Source organism: Meriones unguiculatus, chromosome 7, assembly GCF_030254825.1.
Source record: "Meriones unguiculatus strain TT.TT164.6M chromosome 7, Bangor_MerUng_6.1, whole genome shotgun sequence".
Classification (NCBI taxonomy): Eukaryota; Metazoa; Chordata; class Mammalia; order Rodentia; family Muridae; genus Meriones; species Meriones unguiculatus.
The window spans coordinates 13201622-13221836 of record NC_083355.1 but is presented as its reverse complement, the minus strand read 5'-3'; the positions used below and the strand labels follow the sequence as shown (position 1 = coordinate 13221836).

The 20215-nt window shown below is 40.3% G+C and overlaps 1 protein-coding gene across 6 annotated transcripts in view; it reads left to right on the top strand.

Moving 5' to 3' along the window:
- Positions 1-20215, top strand: part of Cep112 (centrosomal protein 112) — a 412140-nt gene that overhangs the window by 276585 nt on the left and 115340 nt on the right. The window lies entirely within an intron of this gene.

Below are 20215 nucleotides of genomic sequence, written 5' to 3'. Positions count from 1 at the left end.
AGTCTCCTCTGTCTGTCCCCTCCAAGCCACTGACCATGAAGCATCTCTCTCGTGTCTCTCTAAGGCAACACACCAACAACTGTCTCTAGTCTCTCCAAACTGTAACCCCTTCTCTTTTTGGGCTCTCCTGTTTATCTTCCTCAGAGTCCTAGACCATGCCCCTCTCTGTGCTGCACACGGCAGGCCGACTGGCAGAGAACCCACCATGCAGTAGACAATTATCAGCTGTGGACAAACTAAAATTCCACACTTGGGATTAAAACAAAGACATATTTACCTAACATAACTGAGTTTTAAAAGAATCCAAAACTTCCGTGACAGTGCTCCTTTCATCTGTGCTGAGTAAACAGTGAAGCGTTACAGCTATCAGCTCGGCGTTGAACACTGAAATCAGAGCATTTCTGTTTGGGGGGATTAGCTTGCATTTAGGATATATTAAATAATCTGTAAGAGCATTTAACTTTCTTAAATTTCATTTTGTAAAATTCAGACTTAACAACACTTCTCAGTGTTTCATAAAAGTGTTCTTACCATTAGGAAACTAAGGAAAACACTAAGACATTAAACTTAGTGAACATTACCTTAGAATAGTCAGGGAGTATAGCTAGGAACTGGTCATATGAATGATCTAGAAATTATCCTTAAGAGAGGATTCTTTTAAACATGAGCAAGGTTTCTACTTTTTAATGATACCATATTGTGCTTGGTTAAATAGTGCAGTAAAGTATATTTCAAGCAAAGAACATAGACCCTCAATACATTAAGACAGCCTTGTTAGATGCAAGTTCATCTTACACTTGTTTTAACTTCATCTTAAAGCATAAATATGAGACATGTTTGTTCTGACCACTTACTTGATACTTTAAAATGTTGCATAAGCAGGATATGGTTTTTTGTGCCTGTAATCCCAGAACTCAGAAGGCAGAGGCAGGAGGATTAACATAAGTTTGAGGACATCCAGGGCCATATAGAATGATCAAAAGATGCATGGTATGGACGATAAATGGTTTATATTATACACACACCAAGATATACCTTCACTATAATCTTCAATCCTTCATTGTTATTTCCCTTGTCAAATGCATAACAAAACATCACAAAATAATGCATTATGACTGCACACCATAATGATCATGCTTAACCTTTGCTGTGGGCTTCGAGTTCAGAAGTGGATTTGAAACTGATTTCAGATAAATCTTGCTTAAGTTGTGTCATGATTGCACTCAGAAATTAGCTGTTACTAAAGTTATTTCAACATCTTCACCTACATTTCCTGGTTTTTGGACATTATAGTAAGCTACAAATACCTGGACTCCTGGCACCTCTATCTTGATGTGGTCCCTGCTGATAGTTCCTAGGATAGTTGAGTAATCTCCCATGTTGGCTCGCTCTTCACAACATTCATGTCCTGGAACGTAAAACCAAATGGAATCTACAACACCTTTTTGAACTAGCCTTTGAAATAAAGCTGTGTTATTTCTAACACTTTTAAATATGGTTTTGTTCTGCCCAGACTCAAGCAATGAGAACTTCTTATGGAGAACTGATATCATGTGGAAGGAACATCATCTTTCGAAAGTACAGCCTGCTGCCTAGATAAAACTTAGAACTGCTGTAAAAGTTGGGCATTGTCACACTGCCTGGCACACCTAAGCGTCTCCACCTACCATTACCTAGCCTCCCGCCAGCCACACACAGACCTCAGATGCCACGTGAGACAAAGAAGACAGACCTTACAATATTAGTTCAGAAATGTCTCTAAATAAACAATAACAACATAAATCCCCAACAACAAGGAAAAAACCACATTTCCAGAATTACAATGGCACAATATTCAAAATAACCTGTTTTCAGTCAGATAGTTACAGGCGTGTGAAGCTTCAGAGGTGACCTCGTGGAGAGAAGCACTGGAATCAGGGCTTGTCCCTGAGGAGCCTACTCTGTGTTCAGAAATAAAAGGGATTTTCTGAAGAAGTAAGGGACAGCTGGCCAGCTGGTACATGCTGTAACCCTAGGTCCTCAGGAGGCCAAGGCCTAAGGATCCAAGGACCATAGGCCCAGCCACTCAGGAGGCCAAGGCCTCAGGATCAGTCTGAGGCCTGGTACCAAGCTGAGCAACTTAGTGAGATGTTCTCAGTAAAAAGTGTGGGGCACAGCATGGTAACAACAGAGCCCTTGCCTATCATGCACAGGATCCTAGATCTACTCTCTAGGGCCTCTAAAAACCAAAACAGGAAAAAAAAAGATTTCTCATCAGAAATTAACCAAGATCCTGCAGTCAGCACAATCCATCCTTTAAAATGAGATACATAAAAACATTTTTAATTTCCAGCTTAAAAATTGAATTTGTCAGTGTCTTGCCAGACTTGTCTACAAACTAAAATTAACAAATTTTTCAAAATAAACATACTATAAAATCTTCATTATCTTGGATAAAGCAGTAATCATTTAGATATTTCAATGATTAAAAAACAATGAAGTAAAAAATAAATTAGACTTCATGAAAATTTAAAACATTTCTGCTTCAGAGCCTACCGTGCCGTACAGAAACTGAAACTGCTCACAAAATAGAAACAACACTTAAAAATCCTCCACTACAGCCAGTCCTGATAAGACCTGATAGGCTAGGGTCAGATGGAAGGGGAGGAGGACCTCCCCTATCAGTGGACTGGGGAAGGGGGATTGGAGGAGATGAGGGAGGGAAGATGGGATTGGGAGGGAATGAAGAAGAGGGCTACGGCTGAGATACAAAGTGAATAAACTATAAAGAAAAAAAGAAAAAAATTCTGATTAAAGTCTGACATATACTTAACTTTTACAATTTAAAGAAGCAACAACATAGATGATATATCTTAGGCATGAGCAGAGGGTCAGGAAAATCAACTGGAAGCACATCCAGAGCTGCTTAATTTCCTCAGTCCCCATGAAATGCAGATTCGAAGAGGAGCTAAGTGCTCATACCCCCTGGCATACAGACATTGGTAAGGCCAGTGTAGGAGAAGAGATGTGGAAGAGTTGCCCTAATCCTTTCACAGCCAAAGCATCAAGTGGTACAGCCTCTTTGGAAATAGTTGAGGTGTACCTCAGACACGTAAAAACCTACCATAGGCCCCGCGCTTTGACTCGTCAGTGTATTCCAAGAGAACTGAAGACAGGTCTACACAAAAATGTATATGTCCATGTTCACAGCAGCATGATCCATACCAGTAAAGAGCAGAAACAACCCAAATATCCCTATTCTGATGAGTGTGGAATAATATGTGATATACCCAAGCAATTAAAATATAATTTTGATATATAAAGGAACAAAATTCTGATGTGTACAACAATGTGGCTAAGCCTTTAAATTGTTATGGAGAAGAAAAACTTGACATGAAAAGTCACATATCATACACACCCTTTATATGAAATCCTGTGAACAAACTCAAAGCAGCAGGAAGTGGAGGGGGAGCTTCTGGCAGCTGAGTGTCGTGTGATGCTTAGTGTTAGGTATTTTCCTTTGGGGTGATGAGGAAGAGATTTGGATAACAGTGATGCATGCACAGCTCTGTGAATGTTCGGAACTACTGAACTTTGTTGTCTGAAGGAAAATTTGCCGGTGATATTTAGAGCGTCGAACATGGAAGAAAAACCAAGAGAATTTGTGAGACTGCTCTTGTGTCCAGACAAAGGCAACCATCTAACCTCCATTTCTGAGGAACACAGGTGGCACCTGTGGTTCTCATATCTGTCTGTACCTCCCCTTCTACCTGGTCCTCTGACAGGGCAGCCAGAGCTAAAGCTCCATCTGTAAGAACCCTTGTGGGGTGCACTCGTGAGTCTGTCTGGATGCCAGTGTTGCCGGGAGAGACAGGTGGGTAATGGGGAGAGAGGTCAAAATGCAGTGGTTTCCTCTTTTTACTGCCATAATGTAGGCTTCTTCTCAGAGAGATGTTACACTAGCCCTGCCTTAGTGTCCTCTTCTCAAGACCATGTTTGCAATAGGACGTTACACAGAGGCCTAGTCACTGGCAGCAGGTCTTTTTGACCCACAGTTACCTGCTCGCTCGCTCTTCTGGTGCCTTCTCCACAGTTTCAAGGAGTCCTCTTCACATCCAAGATTTGGTTTGTTCCCTGCTCACAGGCTTCTAACACATCCCACTGTGTCCATAATAAAATCCAAATTCTTTGGACCAAGACTCCTTAATTTGGCATAAGCCTTGAAATTTTTGGCCTTTATGCCAGAGGTGAGGGGGAGACGGGCAAGAAACTAGATAGAACAGTAATGAGGTGAGTCTGGGGTGAAGTCGGGAGACTGCTGCCAGCTCACTTCCCAGCTCCCTGTGCTGGAATTTGACACTTGCTGTCTGAACTGTCAAGGGGAAATGTGTTTTATTAGCAGGTGTTTACAAATATCCCGTGTTGGCTGCCAGAGCCTGTGGGCGTGTGCTCTGAAAACATTTTCTCTTAATTTCACATCAAGTTAAAAAGTGACAGAATGAACTAGTTGAAAACACCATCATTTGGATCTGTTTTGGATAAAACATTTATCTTAAAGATTTGGCCAGTCTAGTGCATTTAAACAGTTCCTGCCTCATCTGCAAGGAAATGATGAGAAATAGAGAACAAATGTGTCTGTATTCCAGACTTTTTGAAAGTCAGGTAAATTATGAAAAATAGAGAAAAAAAAAATGTGTCTGTGTTCCAGACTGCTTGCAAGCCAGAGTCAGCCGAGCTTTCCACCTGTTGCCTTAAGGGCAAAAAAGAAGAATGACATTGAGAGAATTTGTGAGATAAAAGTACAAGTTCTTACAGGAATCAATAACAAGTTTTTTAAAAGGTGCCTAGAGTGGGAAATTCCTTTGATAAAGGTAAAAATATGTTTTTGTTAAAAGTCAGGTTGGTAAGATGCAGATATGCTTTGTCGTCATCAGCACCAAACCACTCCAGAGTACTTAATGCTGTAGAGACTATAAGCACAGTTTAGTGCTGTTTTAGAACAGTTTCCAAATCCTGGCTGAGCAACAGAATCCGAAACAAAGGGGGGTGTCCTCAGGCCTGTTCTCCAGGCACATCTGGGGATTTGAGGGGCTAGTGCACACAGCAGAGCCCCTGATCAGAAGTATGCAGTAGGGACTTAGTAAGTGCATCCTTACTAATTCACAGCAATTCTTTCCACCTGGAGTTCAAAATCACAATGAAAATGGATGGTTGGTGTGTCCACGAAGGCAGGTCAGGTTTGTCTTAAGAGATGGTCTAATGGGGTAGTACGGCCTCCTCTGCTGGCAATTAAATTTATATTTCTGCCCCTTCTGTAAAATTAGCTGTTTAGGAGGGGCGTGAATCTAGGAACTTTCTTTCATTAATTTTGTACATTTGTATGTGCATAGACATATAGACATTAAATTTCTCTTTTTAGAAAGGAAACAGGGTTGGAGAGCTGGCTCAGTGGTAAGAGCATTTGTTGCTCTTGCAGAGGACCAGCGCTGAGTTCACAGCAGCCACGGGCTGGCTCACAGCTAGCCATAACCTCAGGTCCCGGGGGAGTGGCACACATGTGGCACCCTCCTCCCATCCCGTTCCTACAACTCTGTATTCGGTGCTGAGTCATCTCATTTCTCCTTATGCAGCAGAGCATGAATGGAAATGTACTCTGTAAAGAATTTTCTGGATTTCCATGTTTCATGATCCTTTGTTTAGTTGAAATTAAATGGAGAAAATTAGTATTTTTCTTTGAGAAAGGGGCATCAGTCTATGACTGGTCCCACATTGTTTTAATGAGAACAAAAGCAAAATGTTCCAAAATGACTTGCTTGCAGCTACAAAGCATGTTTAAGGAATAAAAATCTCCTTCATTAAGAACATAAAAAAGGAATTGTTTTTGAAGTTCCTAGGATCGGCGTGTATAGGCATCATTGTAAACTGACACTAAAGAGCCCCCGTTATGATCTGTATACTTTGGTGCCAGGAGGGTTTTTTTTTTTCTGATGCTAAATTATTAAGTTCTGTCAGCTGCTGGGCTGTCATACAGAGATACAGTAAATCACATTACATTTTGCCATGGATTACACAGAGCAATAAATTTGGGAATAAAGATCAAAGCAGTTCTACAATCACATCTGAGTGTAGGAGGGACGTTTAACTTGTAGAAAACTGATTTAGGTGAAGCTTTTGCAGTTTTTGTGTGAGTTGGAAATGAATTTGGATATTTGGTTGAAAATGAATGAGGATCAAACCTCCAAACGACTTCCCATTTGAGTAGTTAGTCTGGAGAAGTCAGTTCTTAACAGAACTGCATGACATGAATTAGATAAATAATTACACGCTGAGAGTGTTAGATTCCCTGAAAACTTAACCCTAGCATTTTATTTGCTTTCATGATTAAACAATGTCCCATGCCACTTGCATTCAGGTTTGGGAGGGTCAGGGAATTAATTAAATGCTGTTGTTCTTATGCCCTTTGAACTGACCTGCATGCTTCTTGCTGCATATAAAACTATTTATATCCATCAGTTCAGGCTCAGAGCAGCAGTGATGAGATCTTGATGGCTAATGTGTCTGAGCCACCACAGAAACTCTTTTGGGGTTATGAGAGTTGATGATAGGCTCTTGTTTAGAAAACCAATCTCAAGTGTTGGGCGTTTTTCAGAGAAGAATCATCGTAGCAATGAGATGACCTAACAGGACAGGCAGAAGTCACAGGCTTTGTGTAAACTATTGTTCTTACACTCTGACCTCAGAGGGCGAGGCTGCACCTAGTCCTGCAGCCACGGGTCACAGCCGGCTGGTACGCTTGGGGGACCTTTCCCTTCTCTGATGGGGAGGAGAGGGGAGAATGGGGAAAGGATGTGTGAGGGAGGCACTGGCAGAGCGAGGGGAGGCTGTGATAAGGATGTAAAAGGATTGTACAATTAATGGAGAAAAATATGTATATATACTCTTATTTATAAAAATGGTCTAAGTATATGCACAGTTAGCAGAATGGTGGTTCCCTGCTTGGACCATCGGGCACAGTTGAGAATTTTATATAGTTTTCTGAACCAAGAAGCTTCATGATTCCAATTCAGTAGGTTCTGTAACTCAATAACATTTTACTCCTTTCCCTCCAGCATCATTTTTTTCTTTCTTCATCCTAACCTTGTGAAAGAAGCTGAGAACAAATAAGTAAACTTTACAGAATTATTTCTCAAGATTGTGGTTACTTTTATTTTTGTAGCCTTCTGCTGTCATTCTTTTATTGGTCTTTTTTCTCTTCTGAAATCTAGATTTACACTAATATAATAAGTCAGCCTGACGTTAAACTTAAACAAATCCCCGACAGAAAACCATATGAAGATTAAGACCACACCCCGATTGCAAATGGGATCATGATAAAGTATAATTGGGATGTAGCTCTGTCAGCCAGTGGTGCTGCTTTTGTTCTGAAAGGAAATAAAAAGCACCACTTTGTGTCTGTGTGTGTCAGGAACATCCTCAAGGGAGTACTAAGTCAGAAGGCAGCTCAGCAGTGTTGCACCAGGCCTACAGCAAGACACCAATCACTTTGGAAAACTCAGCAGAAGAGCATGGGGGTTGTATTTGCAAGCCCCAGGTTCTCTAACAGGCTTTTGGGGCGGGGGTCCTTGGAAAACACAGTGGTCCCTCCCAGATCCAATTGGGAACATTGCTATAGAAACAAAGAACAGGTAGCTCTTTGAGGAAGTGACCCAAACCCATATGGTTGGAAATTTCAGGTCTCAATTCAGATTGCCTCTGACCAATGAATGAAAAGACTTGAAGACTAGAATGTTTTAGGGAATTCTGGAATGACCCAGAACAGGCCATCACTGTAGCTAGGCAGACCCAGGCTGCTTGGTTCTGACGACAGCTTCCCTGAAAGTGTGGAGATGTAGCCTGTCCATTTAGCACCCACATAGCCTAGGCCAAACTAACCTCTGAGGAGCCATTGTAGTCAGGGTTACATCCTCCCTCGTCTTACCATCTGCGTTCGCCCTGACCCCAGTTCCTAGCATCAATACATGATGGATTTTGAATTGGGACCTAATCTTTAATCTTTATTAGTAACTCTGATCATTCCCAATCCCTGCTTCTAATTCTTCCAAAACTGAAAACGGGTTTCTCCTTGGGACATGTCAAGAATTTTGCTCGTCTGGAATCTCCATTTCCCGTGTCCTGCATTTCACTCTCAAATCATGCTCTTTAGGTAGCAAACTTTGTAATCTCTTTCCTAGGATTCAAGTTGCCATCTCCTCCTACACACCGGGAAAAGGGAGACTTCCTTCTGTTTTCCTCAACCCTGTGTTGTCAGTTCAGCTTCTGCTCTTTCCGCCAAGGTACCCTGTGTCTCCTGTGGCATTTATGCCATGGAATGAGGGAAGATTTGTAAGTACAAAGTGGGAGAACCTATTGAGACAAAAAGTAGACTCATTATAATCAGAGGGAGAGAATGGGAAGTGACTGCCTCTATAGATCCAGTTTTCCTAAAGAAACAGGAATTCTCTAGAATGAACAAACAGTCTTGATGGATGTATAGCACTGTGAATGTACTAAAGACTACTAAGTTGTCCAGTTTAGAAATGTGCATTGTAAAGCTGGTGTTAAGGAGAAGATCTTGCTGCGAAGTATGCTTGAAGGTGTGGAACAAAAAACACTCCTCCTGTAGCACAAGTATAACGTCAGCCATTAACTTATGGACCATCAATTCAACTACACGGCACATGCTCTTTAAACTGAAAAGCGTGTCTCAGAAGATATGCCCTGGACTGTGGCTCACCAAGGGAAAATCTGAAGAGCCCAGATGTACAGAAGGAGAAATTGTTTTGGTCTATTCGCATAATGGCAGTATTCTTAAGCAGTGAAAGCAAAGAAAATGCAGCTTCAGCTTTGACATGAATGATCTTAAAGACTGTGTGTAAAAAGAACTGTTAAAGGCAACTACATAGAGCAGTGTGTTGAAACCAAGCTAAAAATAGTAAAGCAAAACATGCTAGAGTACTTTCACAGGTGTTCACTTTTAAGCAATAAATAAAACTTGGGGTTGTAATTAGCTCTCAGGATGGAGATAGTGATGGAGATTATGATTACTAGATAATTAAGCTGTCTTACTGTTTTCCGAGGGTTTATGGTGGGGTGTGTGCCTGTGTGTGAATATGCATGCTCACAATGTGTATGATCATGTTCATACTCTGTATGTGCGCGTGTGTGTGTGTGTGCGTGTGCAGAGATCCTTCCTTGATTATTCTCTACTTATTTCCTGAGGCAGAATTTCTCACTGAACCTGAATTTCACCAATTCATCTAATCTGGATAGTGCTGGGAATACAGGCAATCAACATAGATTTTACATAGGTTCTGGAGGTTTGCTAGTCTCCAGAATTAACTTCTAGGGTCTTCATAATGTATGGCAAACATTTGTAAACTGAGTCATCTCCTCAGCCCTCAGACAGCTCTTTAACATATCTCATAAGCTTAGCGATTATTATGCTCCTTTGTGCATATGAACTATATAATTTTATTTACAGGTTTAACACAACTCATTAGCATTGGAGAAAGCAGGAGAGTGCCCTAGTCCTAGGGACGGGTCAGGAAGAAAATTATTTCCCCAGTAAAGAAGCTGAGACAGAGTCCTTTTCAGGGACTCAAAGTGGAACGGTGAACTGGGAAGAGTAACTGGAATCAACCTGAGACCGATTTTAGTAGACAGGCTTCCCTGTACTGTCCTGATGTTCCCCGAGCTTATCTGCAGTAGACTGAGTCCTATCTCGCTTTGACTCTATCCATGCAAATGCAGCCATGCCTTCGAGCTAACGTTGCTCAGCTACTCACCTCTAAATCTCAGCCTGTCAAGCTCTCCTTTTGATCACTCGTGCCTAGCCTTTTTTCTTTTTTCATTTTCTCACGCACAAAGGACCGGGACTCTGTCCTCGTTCCAGTGCCAACTCACCGCTCTCACATCCCTTGCCACCTAGAGCTTCTACCATCCCTACATTGCTAAACCTCAGCAGTGTTCAATTAGTACTGTCCACGTTATCTGTGCATTCTAGAGTAACGTCCGGGAAAGTTACGAAATCTGCCTGTGGTCATACCACTCAGGTTGGTTGAACTTCAAAGCCAGTTAACCACCATGCTCGACTGCTGACTTGGCAGTGGCTGTTGGTATAGTCAATCAAAGCAACTCACATGTGTGGAAAAGATGGTTGGAGCAGCTTTTTAGGGCCTGGGTGGGGTGATAGGAAATTAACTTCAAGGTGACATCGACTGGACACGCCTTTGACTTGCAGAGTGAGGAAGAGGGCATGTTTCGAATAGCTTTATAGCCACTGTTGTCAAGTATCTCTCTAAATGAATCAGCTCAAATACTCAACTTATCGTATTATCTTGAAATGACTATAAGTCTAACAGTGACTTATAAGTATATTGTCTCACAAATGCTCAACTATTCATTACAGCTACTTTTTTGTACAAATAACCAACAGTGGAGGGGTTTTCACAATAAGTGAAATATTTGTGAAGTTTCTGGATATGCCAGGTTGGGTTATTAAGACCTTTCCTTGACTCGGTGACATCACTTGTTATCAATAATTGAATTGCTGCCTCTTGATCATTGAACCACTTTAAATTTTAAACTCAAAACTTGAAGAAAATGTTCTACCACATAATATAACTCATTTGTAAATTATACTAGGTAAATTTAAGTGTGTACGATGCTTAGACTTTGTACGTGTGCATATTTTTGTGTGCATCTCGGCACGTATGCATTTAGACACCGGAGACTGGCATCAGGAATCTATACCTCTCCACTTTTTTTATTTTTCTAAGGTATCTCATTGTACCAATTAGAAAGACATATTTCCGGGATCCTCTTTTATCCATCACCCCTGCACAAGCCACCATACCTGTTTGTTTGGTTTTTTTTCCACACATGCTAGAAGTCCAAACTCAGGTCCACTTTATCAGCTGAGCCATCTCCCCTGTTAAAATTAGCTAACTATAGTAGTAATTTTCTATTGACGTTTGTCAAATCATTGTATTTCGGTGTAAAATATAACACTGTCAAAGATATGTAAAAACATTGCAGGAGGTAGAAATTCTTAAAATTAATTGGCCCCATTTCCATTAGGGTCTTTGATGATAAATTCTTTCTTGCACATCAGAGAATAGCTACTTCTTCCCTAGAGCAAACTAAAGCTTCCTCTCCCTGTCCCGTATTCTTAAAGTTTGTGTTCCTACCCAACTCATAAATGAGTTTCAGTTTCTCTGGCCTTTGCTTCAATGAGCTTCTCTGAGGGCGAGCTTTGAAATATGATTAAATCTTAATTCTTTAACTGTTTCCATAAGCTTGTTTCACAGTTTGCCCTGTTTTTCAATCAGTGGGAAGACGAAATACATGTAAATCTTAGTGATAATGTATGGATATTAACCACCCAAATGTGTGCTGTCGTGGTAAGAGAATTAGTCTTCAGTTAACAGAGTGTCCTGTGTTATTCTTTAGGTTGTCTAATATAAAGTACACATTATTTTAGCCCACAATATTGGTCACAGTAACTAACTCTCTGTGTAGTCAAAAAATACATCACATACTAATTGGTATATTCAGAGGTAGGGCCAAATTCAGGAGTGGTACTTCTCTTAGAATGCATTGTTAATATTTCCTGAGTAAACACTCAGTTGAAGTGGCATTTATAATACCACAACCCTTCCCCAAAACCCTAGTTTCTTCCTTCCTTGACAAAGAATATGGCTTCTCTGCTGAAAAATGAGTAGACAGTGACTCTTAGCGTCTAGTTCCCAGTTTCTGATTGTAGGCATAGCAACTAAGGCAATTCCGTGTGCTGGAAATGAATCATAATTGAGGAGTCATTCAGGATGGAGAAATGGAATTTAGATTAGCTTGCCATTTTTCAAATTGAAATTTAAATCTAAGGGGAAAAAAGATAACATCTGTAATTGTAATTCAGGTACCTTTTCTTCTAAATGTTGTATCTGAGAACTTACCCTTGACTCAATATTTACAAGTTTTAAGATTTATTCATGGGAACTTTGTTCTATTTTTATTGTGTTTTCATCTGACATAGGAATTCAACAATTTTTCCACTGTCTCAATTGCTATTGTCAGTTTCAAGAAGGGTCTTTAAAATGAGAACTTGATCCCCATAAATCTTGTAAAAACAGTCTACATGCTAATCAGCTAAGTAACTGATATTGATGAAGGCCATATGTAAATTAGTATGATCAAGTCATTGATTGATAGGTTAAGCCTGTTTTCAATGTTGATTTCAAAAAAATGAAGGAAGCAAAAGCATTATGATTATCTTACAAAATAACAAATATAACTTCATTACATTAACTTTTTTCTTTTTCTTTATTATTCTTAGTCTCTCATATAATACATCCTGACCATATTCTTTCCTCTCTCCCATCCTCTTAATCCCCTCCCCTTACCGCTCTTCTTCCCCAGATCCATTGCTTTATTTATATAAAAGAGCAGGCCTCCTGGTGATATCAACCAAACCAAGTATAACAAAATGCAATAGGACTAGGCATGAACCCTCAATATCAAGGATAGATGAGGCAACCCAGTAGGAGGAAAAAATGCCCCACAAGCAAGCCAAAGAGTCAGAGATGTACCCAAACCCACTTACAGAAGTCCCACAAAAACCCCAAGCTAAACAACACAACATGTATGCAGAGGGTCTGCTGCAGGCTCTACAGAGTAAGCTTCTCTGATGATGACTGGGCTAGGCCCAGTCATGATATAGCATAATATCATTTAATTGGCTTTTTTTTTTTTGCGGGGGGGGGATAGTCATGATAGTCGTGTTTGATTCTACCACAGATCTCTGAACTATCCATCTGCTGAATCCTGGCCATCCAGGCAATCTGAGGCTTGGGCCTCAAGTTAGACCATTCATTGATTGACCACTCCCACAGGCTCTGAGCCACCATTGCCCCAGTGCATACTGTAGGCAGGGCAGGTTGAGCACAGGTTGTAGGTTTTGTGACTTGGTTGATATGTCTAAATTGGTCAAATTTTATTTTATTTTTTTAATAATTAACTGCTGTACATAAACATCTATTTACCCCAAGTCCAGCATAGAAAACAGATCAAAGAAACAATCTATCCAAGTCTAGCCAGTGGGTGTACTGGAGTGGGGTTGCTTCAGGACTGTTACTGAAGGGCTACTTATAGAGCATGGATAACTGTGGCTGACAAGCCCGCCCCCGCAGGGGTGACAGCTTGTAGAAGCTGTATCCCTTGAGCTCCATGCACCACTTGCAGTACAACAGGCTAAGGGTTCTCCTCTCACCCAGTAGCTGTTACTGCTTACGTATCATGAGGAAAAGCCTTTTGCATCTTTTAAGTTACAGAAGCTTTGAGAGTTGTGAATTGGTTTCCGGAGCCCTGGGTAAGTTTTGTTCACTTCCTCTATGTTAAGGAACCTTTCCCTAGAATCAGATGTTTAAATCTGGAGGAGGAAGATGCCACACAACAATTATCTTTAAATATTTGAGTTATATCTAAATGTCATATGAAACCAATAATATTCACCAAGACAAAGAATAAAAGAGACGCCTTTTCTCATATTTTTTGCTCAGTTTCCATATGCCCCAGATTGTTTCTCATCTCCTCTTTTACAAGGATCAAACATACTCGGTAGAAATAAAGGAACAGCTCTTCTCCAAATTATATTTTAAAAGTCTCATCAATTTAGCCTGTCCACTCCCCCTAAGGGGAGAGCAGCCTTACCAGGCCACATAGGAAGACAATGCAGCCAGTCCTGATGAGACCTGATAAGCTAGGGTCAGGTAGAAGGGGAGGAGGGCCTCCCCTATCAGTGGACTTGGAGAGGGGCATGGGAGGAGAAGAGGGAGGGAAGGTGGGATTGGGAGGGGATGAGGGAGGGAGCTACAGCTGGGATACAAAGTGAATAAACTGTAATTAATATAAAAAATTAAAATTTTTTAAAAAGCCAAAAAAATTTAGCCTGTCCGTACCTCCTTTACCCATTAGTTTCTCAAAGATTTTTTGGACAAAACCACTAAGAGCAAAGATTTGAAGCTGAGATAATTATCCTGAACATGTTAAAATATAAAACATGTCTCTAAAGCTTATAGAAGAACCACTCATATTGTCAGGACTCTGAATATTAAAGGACAAAAAAATAAATAAATCACCTTCCAGAGATGCAAATAAAAACAATGTTGGTGTTTGAACCTGTCTTCATGGATTGGGAGGGTTAGAGAAAAAAGGCATGGTAAAAAGACAGTCTGAATGACTATGAATCCACATTACAAAATGGTTTTTCATTCATTCAATAATTATTGACTGTGGTTTGATCTTGAGCTAGATCAGTGATCAAACTAGACTGTGACTCCTGTCCTTGAAGAGTTTATGTTCTAGTAAAACAAAGGTAGTATTCAAGGATGCCAACAGAAACATGATGTGGGCTCCATGTTATCACAGACATTGTGTATCAGAATTGGTTAGCAGTGGTTGTCACCGTGAGCCAGGGTGGGTTAGTGACTGACTGAATTTTAAATTGATATGAAGTTGAGAAAGAAAAATATTGAATGAAATGGTGGGAATGTTAGAGATCCTTTGTGGAGAAAAAGGATTGGTCTTAATCCCAGGAGAGGATTAGATGGAGGTTTCCTTTATAAATACACAATAAGAACAGTGCCATTCAAACTTCATGTTATTTTTTTCTTTGAAAATATGTTGAAATATTTGAAGCCTCTTCTATTAAAAAAAATTAAAAATGTTACATAAAACATTAGGGAACCCCATGGATTCTTACAGCCTATCCATGGCCCCAGATTAATTATGTTCATGAAATGAGGTGAGCTTCACTTCATCTCTGAATATACACTTCCTGGCCTGGGTGGGGAGTAGGGTTGGAGGATGATAAATGCCCGTAGCACAACACCAATGTCTAGACTTCACAGAACTATAGAGGTCTTTAATTTAGAGGTTACCAGTGGATGATTTAGATTGAAGGGGCTGGTAGGCAGGCAGACAATCAAAACAAAATAAGGCCAGCTGGGAATGGGGGGGGGTATTTTCACAGTGGTGACATCAGACATCAAGTCTGGCCGACTGGCCCTTAGATTAGCTGGTTTATAGATGTAAGATACTGGCAACTTTGGGTTTATGGGGGAAATGTGTTCTGCAAAGTGAGCTGTCATTAATTATGTTTTCAACCATTCTGATAGTTACTCAATACCATGGCTAAAATTGGTGTCATCCTAAATTTGTGGGGATATTTATTTTTATTCCAAATCTATAATATGTTAGTAAGCTTCTAAAGTAGATTTTGGAACAATGTCTTTGTGTACAGAGAGCTATGACATAATACCAAGTGGGGAAACTAATCAAAATGTTTTGTTGTCCTGTATAGTACCTTTCTCTTATCCCTCTCTTTCATATTTGGTGGCAGCAACTAGTCCCTATAAAGATGCCACCTGGCAATACTTGACAGCATATCACTCAAGAGTACTGTATTCTCCTCCATGATGCCAAGGGATGAGGTGGTTGGGCTGGGCCCATCTGTCTCCCATCTCTCCTTAAGCCTAAGCCAGATTGCTGTTGCTTCATATTCTTCAAGCTCTATAGTCGACCAAAGGATGGTCAGATGTTAATTTAGGCTTGGAAGGAAGGAGTCTCAACCCCAGAGGCACGGCCTCTTGTTCCCACCCACTTCCCACATCAAGGGTATTGAGCACCCTCACAGCCTGTAATAAAGTGGCTTTTGTCTCTCTATTGCTGCTGCTGCTTAAATTCATGTCTCTTTCAAGAAGAGGAGATGGCAGCTAAGGATCTGAGCCAAGCACCAGTACTAGTACTGAGAGCCCTATTGATCAGGTGTTAAAAATTTTTGCAAATCTGTATGAGTCACTATTTGACTCATAGTGACTGTGTGGTCATTAGAAGCTTAATACTTTCCCTCAGCTCTCTCAAAGCTCAATCACCCCATGCATCCCAGGGTAGCAGGTAAGTCCCAGTGGCTCTGTCATGAATATGGTGGATGAGCTGGCAGCCACTGTTAAATTGGATGTCCCAACTAACTTTGGGCTGCCAGCTTCCATCCCTGTTAATCCTTCTTTGAAAGCCCATATGGCCAGAATTCTCTTTGCTACAACCTTGCTACTCTAAGACACCCAAGATTGGAATGCTCTTCCTGTTTGGGAAAAAAGTGAGCTCATGGAGAGCTATGTCCAGAAGTCTTACTGGCCTGCTGAAACACTACCACCAAGCCTCTGTCTGTCCGTGAAGTTAACAGCCATGCCAGTGTCACTAAGGATTGAGACCAGCAGCCTCTGGCTGCCTATGGCATGAGAATACAGGCCCCTTCTGTTCTCAGAGGAGAGCCCTTCCCTACATGAAGATTCTGGTCTTTCCTCCTCTCCCAGGCTTCTCTCCAGGGTGAACATGTGAACTTCTTTTAAGAATAGACCCCACAGAGCAGCTCAAGCTGTATCCATTTTCCCAGCCTAGAGACTTTTTTCTAGTCTGAGGTTTGGGGGAGAAGTTGGAGAAGCAGGATGGGTAAAATCAACATCTAGTAGACTTTTGCACCAGGAAGCCAGTGGGCCAAGGTCATGGTTAAAAGCCTCAGCTTGAGTCCTTTGACTACCCTGTAGCTTACTGTGACAATTTTTCTGTGGGTTTGTGAAGGCCTTCAAAGCTAGGCGAGTTAAAGCTTCAAAATGTCATGGAACAAGTAGAAATATACAGCACAGGACAATCATTCAAGTATCCGTGCTGCTACATTTCATAATGAATAGCAGGAGACTTCTTCACCCTGTGTGGGTTTTTCTCAGTTTCCTACAATAAACATGTATCCACACTTTTCAAAAATAGCTTGCATTGTAATTTATATAACCAAAATATTTGGTTTTTATGAAAAAAAAACACATTTATTTTGTTGTGGTTTTTGTTTTCATTCCTCAATGTATAACCTTGAACACATTTTCTAACTTGTATCTTGATTTCAGTGAGGTTAGCAAGAACACCTATAGGAGAGCTTTTCAGGAGGTCTCCATGCGTATAAAGCATTCAGGCTGTGTCCAGAAGCATAGAAAAATTAGTGTTTGTGGATGCTGCCATAGTCTTCATCCTTAACACTCTCCTTCCCTCCAGCTGTCTCCTACTTTTCCCTGTGCGCATCTCCTTCCTGACACCGGCAGCATTTCAGCTATTCGCTCACCCCTTTCCTGCGCAAGCGCATCCGGTCTCTCACCTCTGTGCCCAGCACAGAGGAGGGCTGAAGGAAATATTCGTGCAACCAAAACCAGTCAAGTTCACAGGTGTATATCTAGATATCATAAATATCATCTTTGTGTGTATACATGCACACTGTAATTAGTATGTTTGTAGGAGGAAAACTAGTAAGTTAGTGTAGAAGAAAATGTTCCTGGGATGAAAGGAAGAAAAGCCACGCTCTTAACCCTCATACACTGGAGTGAGAGGCAACTAGATCTCTTTGGTACACACACACACACACACACACACACACACACACTCAAAGGCGGGGGATGATTATGATGTAGTTTCTGCTCACTTTTTTCCATGAGATTCTGAATGTAGTTCATATCATTTCATCCTTGACTGGTGTGTCATTAGTAAAACTGTTGTGGGGGTTTTGTTCCTGGTCCCATGCTCCCAGAATAATGACTCATTAGGCTCAGTATTTTACAAATACCATATAGCTAAGCTCTTCTCTGACTAGCTCATAACTTAAAATAACCCATTTATACTAATCTATATTATGTGGTGTGGCTGGTTACCTCTGCTCACGTACTGTGTATCTGTCCCCCTCACGTCTTGCCAGAGCAAATCTCTAATACCTGGCTCTCTCCTATGTCTGGCTCTATCCAAAAATCCTTTCTGCCTGTCTCACCTTCTATTTCCTGACTCAGCCATAGGATATTAGCTTTTTATTGACAGGTGATGCTTCCATACAGACATAAGAGATTCCTTCTACATAAAACCACTTGTACTTGGATGTAGTTGTTTTGTATATATGTGTTCTTTCATATGTATTTATGTAACAAATACAGGGCTCTTCGCGGTTTTGTTATTTTACTTGAGTCACTTTTTGATTATTTGTAATTTGTATCATTTAAGAGAATCCTAGTTTGTCTAAATTATGAAAAATTTATAAATATATTTATAATATTTTCTTACTACCCAATAATAGCTATAGAATCTGATAGTGCTGTCTTTTTTCTGATCTGATAATGGAAATTTTTATCTTTTTTCTGATCTATGTATCAATGGATTTATCAATTTATTGTTCTTAAATCACAAGGATTTTTTTAATTTTTTATTTAACTTTTATTAATTACACTTTATTCATTTTATATCCCCCCATAAGCCCTCCCTCCTCCCCTCCTGGTCCCACCCTCCCCCCCTTTCTGCATGCATGCCCCTCCCCAAGTCCACTGATAGGGGATGTCCTCCTCTCCTTCTTTGTGATATTAGTCTATCAGTTCGCATCAGAAGTGGCTGCATTGTCAGGGGGCTAGGTTATCTCCATGAATAGTCCTTGGTTGGAGTATGAGTCTCTGGGAAGTTCCCTGTGTTCAAATTTTCTTGTTCTGTTGCTCTCCTTGTGGAGTTCCTGTCCTCTCCAGTTCTTACTATTTCCCACTTCTTACATAAAATTCCATTCACTCTGCCCAACAGTTGGCCATCAGGCTCAGCATCTGCTTTGACAGTCTGTACGACAGAGGCTTTCAGAGGCCCTCTGTGGCAGGTTCCAAGGTTGTTTCCTGTTTTCTTCTTCTGGCTTTCAGAGGCACTTCGTAGCAGGTTCCTAGGTTGTTTCCTGTTTTCTTTTTCTTCTGATGTCCATCCTCTTTGCCTTTCAGGATGGGGATTGAACATTTTAGTTAGGGTCCTCTCTTTTGCTTAGTTTGTTTCGCTGTACAGATTTTAGTGGGTTTATTCTATGTTGTATGTTTATATGAGAAATTACAAGTTTTTTTGGTTTTTTTTTAACCTTGCTTTTCTGTTTTCTGTTTCATTAACTTCTGCCCTTCTATTTTATTGGTTTTGCTTGCTTTGTATCTATTTTTTTCCAGCTTGATCAGGGAAGGCTTTTGTTTCCTGTCTTACAGTTTTTTTCTTCACTAATAATTGAATTCAAATTAATTTTTTTCTAAGTATAACTTAGCTGAAGTCCACAAATATACACTTCCATCATTACTTATTTCAAAGCATTTTCTTAACTTTTTAAAAAATTCTTTCACTTGTAGATCACTTACTTGTACAAAGTAAGTGATTTTTATTTTATTCTTCAAATACTTTGAGAGTATCAGATTCATTTCTGTAATTTCTTTGTATCAAAGAATGTGCTCCATACGAAATGTGCCCTTTAAACTTGTTTGTCTCATGGCCAAGAACATGGTCTGTCTTGATTGTCATACAGTTGGTTGGTAGAAACGTCAGATCATCTTCATCTTCACTAGTACTCAGTCTAGTTATGGCAGTTACTAAGAAAGAAATAATAAATTTTCTTTGGTTACAACTTACAAATTTGCCTGTTCCTCCTCTTGTTTCTGCTAATCTTTGCTTCACATATTTTGAAGCTCTTGAATTTAGGCATTTGCTTATTTAGGATTGCTCTATAACTGGATGGATTAAAATCTTTAATTCTGTATTCTTATTGGCTTTTCAGTTGTTGTGTAGGCTATCCAGTATGTATATTAGGCACAGCCAGAATTTACCCACTGTTAGGCCAGCTTCTGAGGTAGGTGCTCTTTAGTAACTGCATGCTTCCACTTCTCCATTTTTTCTCCTGTTTCTGCAAATGTTATAAACCTTGCAGTGTGCTGCTTTTTATTATTGCAGCTAACGTTCAGTCTGTGTTTGGAAGGATTTTAAAATAAGAGTATTTTGTAGTCACATGTGTAACTTCCTGTGGCCAGTGCAATTTGTTCGTTTTGCTTCATGCAAGATTCTGTTTGATGTCTTTGTAAGAATGAATGATTATTTATCAACCTTTATGTGTGTAGAGGGGAACACGTGATTGTGCAGATGTTTGAACCCATGTGCATATGTGGGTTCTCGATCATGCTCTGCTGTATTACTATTGAGAAAGAGTGTCTCACCAATCTTACCATTTGGATAGGCTGCCTGGTTAACACGCTTTTGGGATCCACCTGTCTCCAAACACTGTGCCTAGGTTTTTACATGGGTGCTGGAGTTTCAAACTCAGGTTCCTCATGATTGC